The sequence below is a fragment of the Austrofundulus limnaeus genome, unplaced genomic scaffold, assembly GCF_001266775.1.
Source record: "Austrofundulus limnaeus strain Quisiro unplaced genomic scaffold, Austrofundulus_limnaeus-1.0 Scaffold964, whole genome shotgun sequence".
Lineage (NCBI taxonomy): Eukaryota > Metazoa > Chordata > Actinopteri > Cyprinodontiformes > Rivulidae > Austrofundulus > Austrofundulus limnaeus.
In genome coordinates this window covers 112,402-120,860 of record NW_013953366.1, presented here as the reverse complement: position 1 = coordinate 120,860, position 8,459 = coordinate 112,402, and positions in this window count along the sequence as shown.

The window sequence follows — 8,459 nt, the reverse complement described above, 5'->3', positions numbered from 1 at the left end:
AGTGTACCATCTTCAGACCATGTCCACCCCTTTATGACCACAGTGTACCATCTTCTGACCATGTCCATCCCTTTATGACCACAGTGTACCATCTTCTGACCATGTCCATCCCTTTATGACCACAGTGTACCATCTTCTGACCATGCCCATCCCTTTATGACCACAGGGTACCCATCTGTGAAGGAGGCTAAGCTAAGAAGCTAACCGGAAATCGCGTATGCTGTAAACAACCCTACTGAGAGGAGAAAAGTACAGAGCCGAACGAGACGACTGTAAATGAGAGCTGCTGCTTTGTCAGACAAATTTAATTTAATTTGGAAGTCTTATCAACACAGACTGGCTTCATTTACTTCCTCCACTGCCGTATGCTAAAATAACTAGCAGACACTGTTCAGAACATCGACGTTCTGTTCTCTGATTGGCCCGGCTAAAAATCTACCAGTGAAATCCATCTGAATGGGAGAAGTCCCAGACGGAGCAGTGAAGGAAACTAGAAGTGAGCGGAGCTGCGTAGGAAGACAAGGGCCAGGCTAGTACAATCACAAATGCACTATTGTTCCAAAAATAATTCATTTACATTTGTACATATTTTTATTAAAAACTGATGTCACAGTGTTGCTTCTTCTGTGAATTCTGAAAATTCCCTTCAAAATAGCTGTAAAACTGAGGCTACACTCCAGCTGTATGATGTTATCCACACTGTTATGATTTTATTTTTTTCGGCATCCAAGCGGTATTCGGCATTGTTTTTTCTCTTCAACCCTTTTTTTGGGGTGGGGGGGTGACCAGGCTGTAAGCTTCCCTCCGGAGACAAGATCCATTTCCTCAGAGCAGCCTACATTCCTGAGACAGTCTGATCCTTGTAAACAACATTCCTGCTTTGAAAAACAAAAGCCAAAAAAAAAAAACCTTGTCTGCTTGGTGTAATAAAAACTTTTCTTTCCCTCATGTTTTCTCTGTTTTTTTCCCCATTATAGTTTTCCCTGCAGATGGGTGAAAATGTTTTTTATAACAGTCCAGGCTACTCTACATGTAGGCCAAATTTCATTTCCCGGTCTTACTTCTTCCCCTGTACCTGACCCCTTCTTATTCATATTTAGAAGGAGTTGAGCCTAAAATATTCCTCTGCCAAAGTTTCATTTTAAGTATCAGATTCAGCATTAAGTCAGCATTTTTATGCTTGTTAAGCTGAATCAATATTAATGTCAAACATAACTCAATAAATACATGAAACTATATAAAAAATATAAACCTGCCATTGGAAAGGAAATGTTCTTCTGAAAATGATCAACTTTTTCCCCCAAGTGTGGAAAGAGTTGCATCAGGAGGGGTATCTGGCTACAACACATGCCATTCTACTGAACCATACATCTCCTTTACTGTTTTGTGTGACGGTTTTACCAAATCCAAGTCTGGCTTCATAACTACCTCCAGTGCTGTCAACCAGAAAGGTACCTGTGGAAACCGGACTTAGAGGAAGAGGATCAGACCTACGACAAGGGAGCAGCCAAAAAGAGAAAGAAAAAGATAGAGAAATAGTAGAATGATTGATTTCACAATAAGATATTTTAAGTTGGTAAAATACTATTTGTAATTTTCTTTCCTCACACAGAAAATGTTTTATTTAAAGCACCTACCACAACCCAAGTCTAGGGACATCTTTATCCACAGAGTGAACATATTACTTACAAAAAGATTGCTAACACCATCATATTGATTGCCCATGTTGAAAAGGTGTCAAAGGTCCAGTTGAGGCAAATAGTTGCCTGTCCTGGTCCTGGTTCTGGTTCTGCTGCAGGTTTCTTCCTGTCAAAAGGGAATATTTCCTCTCCACTGCTGCCAATGTCCTGCTCAGGATGGGAGACTGATGAAGTGAAGCTTCAACACAATCTGCTGCTGTAAAGTGCAGAGACAAAACTTGTTGACTGGGCACCATATAAATAAACTGAATTCAGTTGAAATGAAAATAAACCTTGATCCTGTCAGATATCAGTTGTTCCTGTTCTAACATAAATTTTAATGAAGTTAATATGTTAACTTAGGTTCGGGAGCAGGACCACGCCCAAATCCACACCTCCTAATTACCCTGCCAGYCTATTTAATCTCTGCTCAGCCATTCCTGTCAGTCTGTTACATTTTCGTCAACCCCACCCTCCATTTCCCCTCCTTCACTTCAACCCTATTCATTAACTTTTCTCCTTCTATGCCTTCATCATCATCCTCAGTTTCCTTCCCTTGGTCTCATAAGCATTTTTCTTTCTGCTACAGGTTCTGTCCGGGGGGTCCTGTGCAGGCTCGGGAAAATTACGAGACGAGTTCATTTTCCCGAAGACCATACCCCCGCGCTGAGTCTTCTCAAGCCTCCAGCATTTTCCCCAGATGACCAAGCAAACTCCTCCATCCCTTCCTCCCTTCAACCCCACCCTACAATAAACTTTTAAATCACGTCTTTGTGGCATAGTCCATGCAAGTGAAACTCTTGCAGTTATGGTAAAAATGTATATCTTTAATTAGCATATTCATCTTCTTGACCTGCCAGTGATGTGATAATTATGACAGTGTCAGCCATCCAAAAACAAAGTTTAGACAATCTGTCTCATATCAAGCTGCCCCCAGACACTCCCTTTGAAAATGTCATCAGGCAGGATAATCTGTCCACAAAGCAGCCAACACAAACATTAACACAGAAAAACTAACACTAGACTGTAGAGAAAATGCACGCAAGCATGACTAAAGGGTTTTATTCCACCAACACAGACATCCAAAGAGAATGATTCACTCCTTCTTTGCTTTATGTTTGCAGAAATGCTTACTTCTATTGCTTAAACTGTTCTGATAAAATGCAACTTTAATATCTACTGTGAAAAATAGTGAAATGACCCCTCTGGGTCAGGGGTGAGACTCTACCTCAAAAGTGAGTTGATCCTGTCTGTTGTGGTAAAAAGGGAGCTGAAGCACCTGAAACAATCTTTCTCTACAGGGTGGCTGGGCTCTGTCTTAAGGTTGGTTTTTACTTCAAGTCACACGTCTTTCACCTCCTGCTGAGTGACAAAAAATTGTTTAAGTTCCTTCAGCAATCTCTGGGTGACAGCTATGCATTACCCCCAGTAAGAACTTTACGCTGCAAGCCTTGGGACTCTCAGTGTGAGATTGGTCAGAACTTCGTGGGCATGTTTGTTCATGCGTGCAAGCAACATAAAAAGTTTTGTGGAGCAGTTTGCAGACTTTTCCAGACACACTTCTAAAGCTAGTCAAATGTCCAAAAATTCTTAAATGGAGACTGCACAGACATTGTGCACCAAGGAATATGTTTGCTGAACAGTGTCGCACTCTTATTTGTGACAGACTTGTTGCCAAATGGTGGCGGCAGTAATGGAATGGAAACCCTGACAGGAAGAAATTCATACTGAGATGTGTCCTACAGTGGGAGGGATTTCCCAGGATCTCTTTGTTGTGTCTTGTGAACTCTGAATGGGATAAACGGTAAATGGAATGTACTTGTAAAACACCTTTCTACCCAACCAGGATACTCGAAGCTCTTCATGTGACCCCAATTGAGCAAAAACAAACATCTTGCCACCACATGAAGACTGGGTGAAATACAAAGAGCTCCTCAGAGGTTTTTTTGGTTAGTTACTAATTGGTCTATAATGCTAGGTTCACACGGCAAGATAATTTTACCGATTTGGCCCAATTCTGCCCCTTCGACAATCTTAAGGACACTCAGATGATGGTGATGGCTCTGAAGATAATCTTCGGAGATGTTCCTGCTGTATGTGGTGTATTAAGAGTGATCTAGTTGGCTCGGTGGGACATTGAGACCGCTCCAATGGTAAATTGGGGATGTTCAACGTGTTGGATTGTCTTGGGCTGACATCCTAGCATGTGTGGTGTTTCCCTGTGAACAAATGAGCATGCAGCCTGTTACATGAGATGTGTAGCCAAGGAGAAAGTGAGTTAATGTAAACATGGATGGAAATCCAAAAATACAGAAGACAAATGGCCATGGCTCACCTGAAAGTCCATTGGACCTGTCTTTTTGAATAGTTTGTTCTCTGTTGAAAACAGTCCACAAATTAGGACCACTGACCAACCAACTCTTCTCCCAAACCCTAAGAGCCTTCATTTGGGGCTTTTTCTTGTGACTGTCCGTAAACTGAAGGACCTGCCCAGATGTGCTTATCATGGATACAAAATTCAGTTTAGAAGTGATCACTTGAAGAATTCCCATCTTCAGTTTGTTTTATGAAACAAATTGTTTGAATAAACCTTCAACAGTGGAAATATCTGTTGGAGTTCAGTACCTCCTGATATACACGGCAGGCTCACAAGGGTTACTGTGAAGGGACATCAAGACATGTTTGGGTTTGTTCTTGCCTTCTTCACTAAAAAATATATTGTCACTGCAATAGCAAACCCAGAAGGACAAAAGGTCCATGGTGACAAGTGGATAGGAATTAAGAAGGACCAGGATGGTCTTCATCCTACTGCTGAAGTGTATAGATCCTTCAGTAAGACCACAGTGTCCACAGTGGGATACTTCTACCCATTTTTCACCATAATATAATTGTGTTGCCATAAGTTGAGCAATCACTGAAATATGTTTCACTGTTAAGAGTTAAAAATAAGTTAGTGCGTGTGTACCAGACCGCACACCCAGCCGCTGTGGTTTAGGCTAGCACCTTCACCCTGTTTTTCACCTTTAGGACCACATTAAAGCCACACTCCCTCAAGTTTTTTTTACATTTGGAAATCTTTGTTGTCCAAATTCAACAATGAGAACATCTTCAACTGTTCATCATCACCACAAAGCCGACAGAGGAACAACGTGGACTGAAGGTCTGGTAAACTCTTCCTGCCAATATGCAGAACATAATCACAGTGCAGATTGTTGTATTATGCAATGCGGGGGAACAACCAACACCCTTTTTGAGATTTTTTTGAGTTGAACCGACACAGCTTGGTTTCCTGTTGTGTTTAGCAGCTCCACCCGATAAGCTGGTTGTTGCAGTTACACAACCGAGATCTGAAGAGCTGACCCCCTCTGCTTCCAGGAGGAGCAACGAGAGTCCACTCCTGTTATTCCCTCTTCTTCAGGCTCATCAGTTCTCTGTTTGAAGAAGAGATGACGAAGGAGGAAATGAAAATAAGTTGAGCAGCAATGTGTTACACACAAACGCACACTCTCTCTCACACACACACACACAACAAAAATAAAGATTTCCATGACAATGAGTGGTCCAGCTGCTGTGAGTAACAAAGCAAGACATTCACAGAACAGGGTTGTGTCATTTGTTCCCCTCAGGACCACAAAGTCTAAAATAAGGGAAACGTATTTAATGATTTCTCAAGCAAACAGCTCTCAGGGGGAAATTATCATGTCAGTGGGTGTTTGTGGTAAAATGATGAACAAAATGAGTGAAATTCAACATTTTTTGTAAACTTCAAATTAACAACAGCTTGCTGTTAGAGCCAAAAGGTTTTCTAGATTCATATTTTGAGTTGTTGCTCCCATCAGTGACAACAATGAATTAACCTTAAATTGCTCATGTGCGTACAATTCACTGTCTGGGAACAATAATGAAGGCAGCCATGCAACATGCTGGAGTCTTCCTACAAACAGTTAAACTTAATTACATGGTAGAAGCAGCCACTGTCAGAGGAATTGTTGCTAAAAGGACAGAATGACCAAGTCAAGTCAACTTTATTTATATAGCACATTTAAAAACAACTGCCGTTGGCTTCACATATTGCAAACTAAAAACAAAGCATTGCTAAAAGAACACAAATGATAAAACCATAAAAACAGACCAAATAAATAAGGAAACAACTCTCAAACTACACTAAAAGCTTTTGAAAACAGGTGTGTTTTAAGAAGAGGTTTAAAAACTCTAAGAGTTGAGGCCTGTCGGATGTACAGCTGGTTCCACAGTTTAGGAGCCACAACTGAAAGGCTGGGTCACCTCTGTGGACCAGTCTAGACCACGGGACAGCCAAGAGCAAATGATCACTGGATCTAAGAGATGTGGAGGCACATAGGGCTGCAGGAGGTCAGACAGGTATTCAGGATCAGTCCATTCAGAGCCTCATAGGTCATCAGTAAAAGTTTAAAATCAATTCTAAAACACACAAGGAGCCAATGAAGGGAAGCAGCACCAGGGAGATATGATCACGCTTCTTGGTCCGTGTTAAAAGACGAGCTGCAGCGTTCTGAACCAGCTGCAGGCATGAGAGGCCAGCCTGGCTAACACCAACATACAGAGAGTTACAATAATCCAGCTGAGATGTAACAAAAACATGGATCACACATTCAGGGTCTTTGAAAGATAAAAACCATTTGATTTTAGATAAAAGTCTCAGTTTAAAAAAATATCTTTTTACTGCAGAATTAATCTGTTTCTCAAAGTTAAAGTTTGAGTCAAAGATCACAGCCAAGTTTTTGACGTGTGATTTAACAGATGGTTCCACCCAGATCCTTTGGAGAAGCACTGTGGTTACTGTGTTCAAAGATAATAGTTTCAGTTTTGTTTTCATTAAAATTCAGAAAGTTTGAAGCCGTTCAAGCTTTGACTTCAGTGATGCAATCAAACAATGGTTTTAGTGAAGAATGATGAGGTCTCAACTGAAGGTAGATCTGGGTGTCATCTGCATAGGAGTGAAAAAGGATGTTAAATTTTCTAAAAATGGAGCCTAAGGGGAGCTTGTATATGGAGAATACAATAGGACCACGGATAGATCCTTGGGGAACTCCACATGTGAGAGGAGCAGAGGAGGAAACATAATTTCCAAGGCTCACTGAGAAACTCCTGTCAGATAGATAGGACCTGAACCAATCCAGTGCAGTGCCTTTGATGCCACGCTGATCCAACCTAGAAAGTAAAATATTGTGGTGTACTGTATCAAACGCTGCTGTCAGGTCTAAAAGCTAAAGTACAGCAGAGTCTCCAGAATCTGTAGAGATTAAAAGATCATTAAAAACTTTTAAAAGTGCAGTTTTTGTGCTGTGGAGTGCTTTAAAACCAGACTGATGAATTTCAAAAACTTTGTGAGCACTTAAAAAGGACTGCAGCTGAGTAAAAACGATCCTTTCTAAAACTTTTGATAAAAAAGGAAGTTTGTAAATAGGCCTAAAATTTGAAAGGACAGATGAGTCCAGGTTGCGGCTGCACAGCTGCATGTTTAAAACAGGCTGGAACAACACCTGGACTGAGACTGCTGTTCAAAATCTCTAAATGTCAAAAACAACACCTTTAAAAACTCTCTTTAAATAATGAGTTGGAGCCACATCATTAGGACAGGATGAAGTCCTCATGTTGTTAATTCTTTTCTCCAGCTGATTAAAACACACAGGCTCAAACTGATGGAAGACAGCAGAACTTGTGATGGAGATGGGAGGATAAAGAAATGGCTGAGTGATCAGTGATCTGAGGTTTTGTATCTTATTGATAAAAAACTGCAGGAACTTCTCACAAGTTTCAGGAGAGTTGTCGAGTCATGAAGACGGAGGGATGTTCTGAACAGAGTCGATGGTGGAGAAGATAATTCAAGGGTTGTGAGCATAATTTACAATCATATTAGAGAACTTAGCTTTTTCAACCCTGACATTGTCCTGGTATCTGAACAGACTCTCTTTAAACATAATAAAAGACACCTGCAGTTTATCTTTTTTCCATTTTTTGTTCAGCCTTCCTGCACTCTCATCTGGCAGAACGAGTGGCTTCATTTAATCAAGGTTCAGACTTTGATTTTGGTTTAACTGTCTAAAGAGGAGCAACAACATCAAGAACATGTTTGCATTTATGATAAAAGATGGAAGTAATCTCATCAGTATTAAAACCAGTATCAAAACCAACGTTAAAATCAGCTTCAAAACCAGTAATAAAACCAGGGCAACACTAAAACCTTGTTAAAAACAACAGAAAACTGTTCAGCTGCAGAGGCCTTAAAAACACGACGATGTGTCGGAATCAAAGGTTTAAAATCACAGCAGTGCAAAGAGGTTTGAAACAGCCCAGGACAGTGATCAGAAAACACAGCGTCACATGATGTACACATGATGTACACATGATGTACACATGATGTACACATGATGTACACATGATGTACACATGATGTACACATGATGTACACATGANGTACACATGATGTACACATGATGTACACATGATGTACACATGATGTACACATGATGTACACATGATGTACACATGATGTACACATGATGTACACAAACTGCAGCATTTGGGGTTTTACAGGGTGAGATGCACAGAAACATGTCTTCTGTCCGTCATGTTTGCAAAGTAGACCAAAAGACTTGGTGATACAGCCAAGCCAAGGGACAATCTGGATCAATATTTGTTGAAAGAAACATATAAACTGACCTTGAGTTTTAGCTGTGACATCAAATTTTGATGTCAATTTCCTTGTCTACTTTTAAGCTTAGCAGGGGCGGGGTGGGA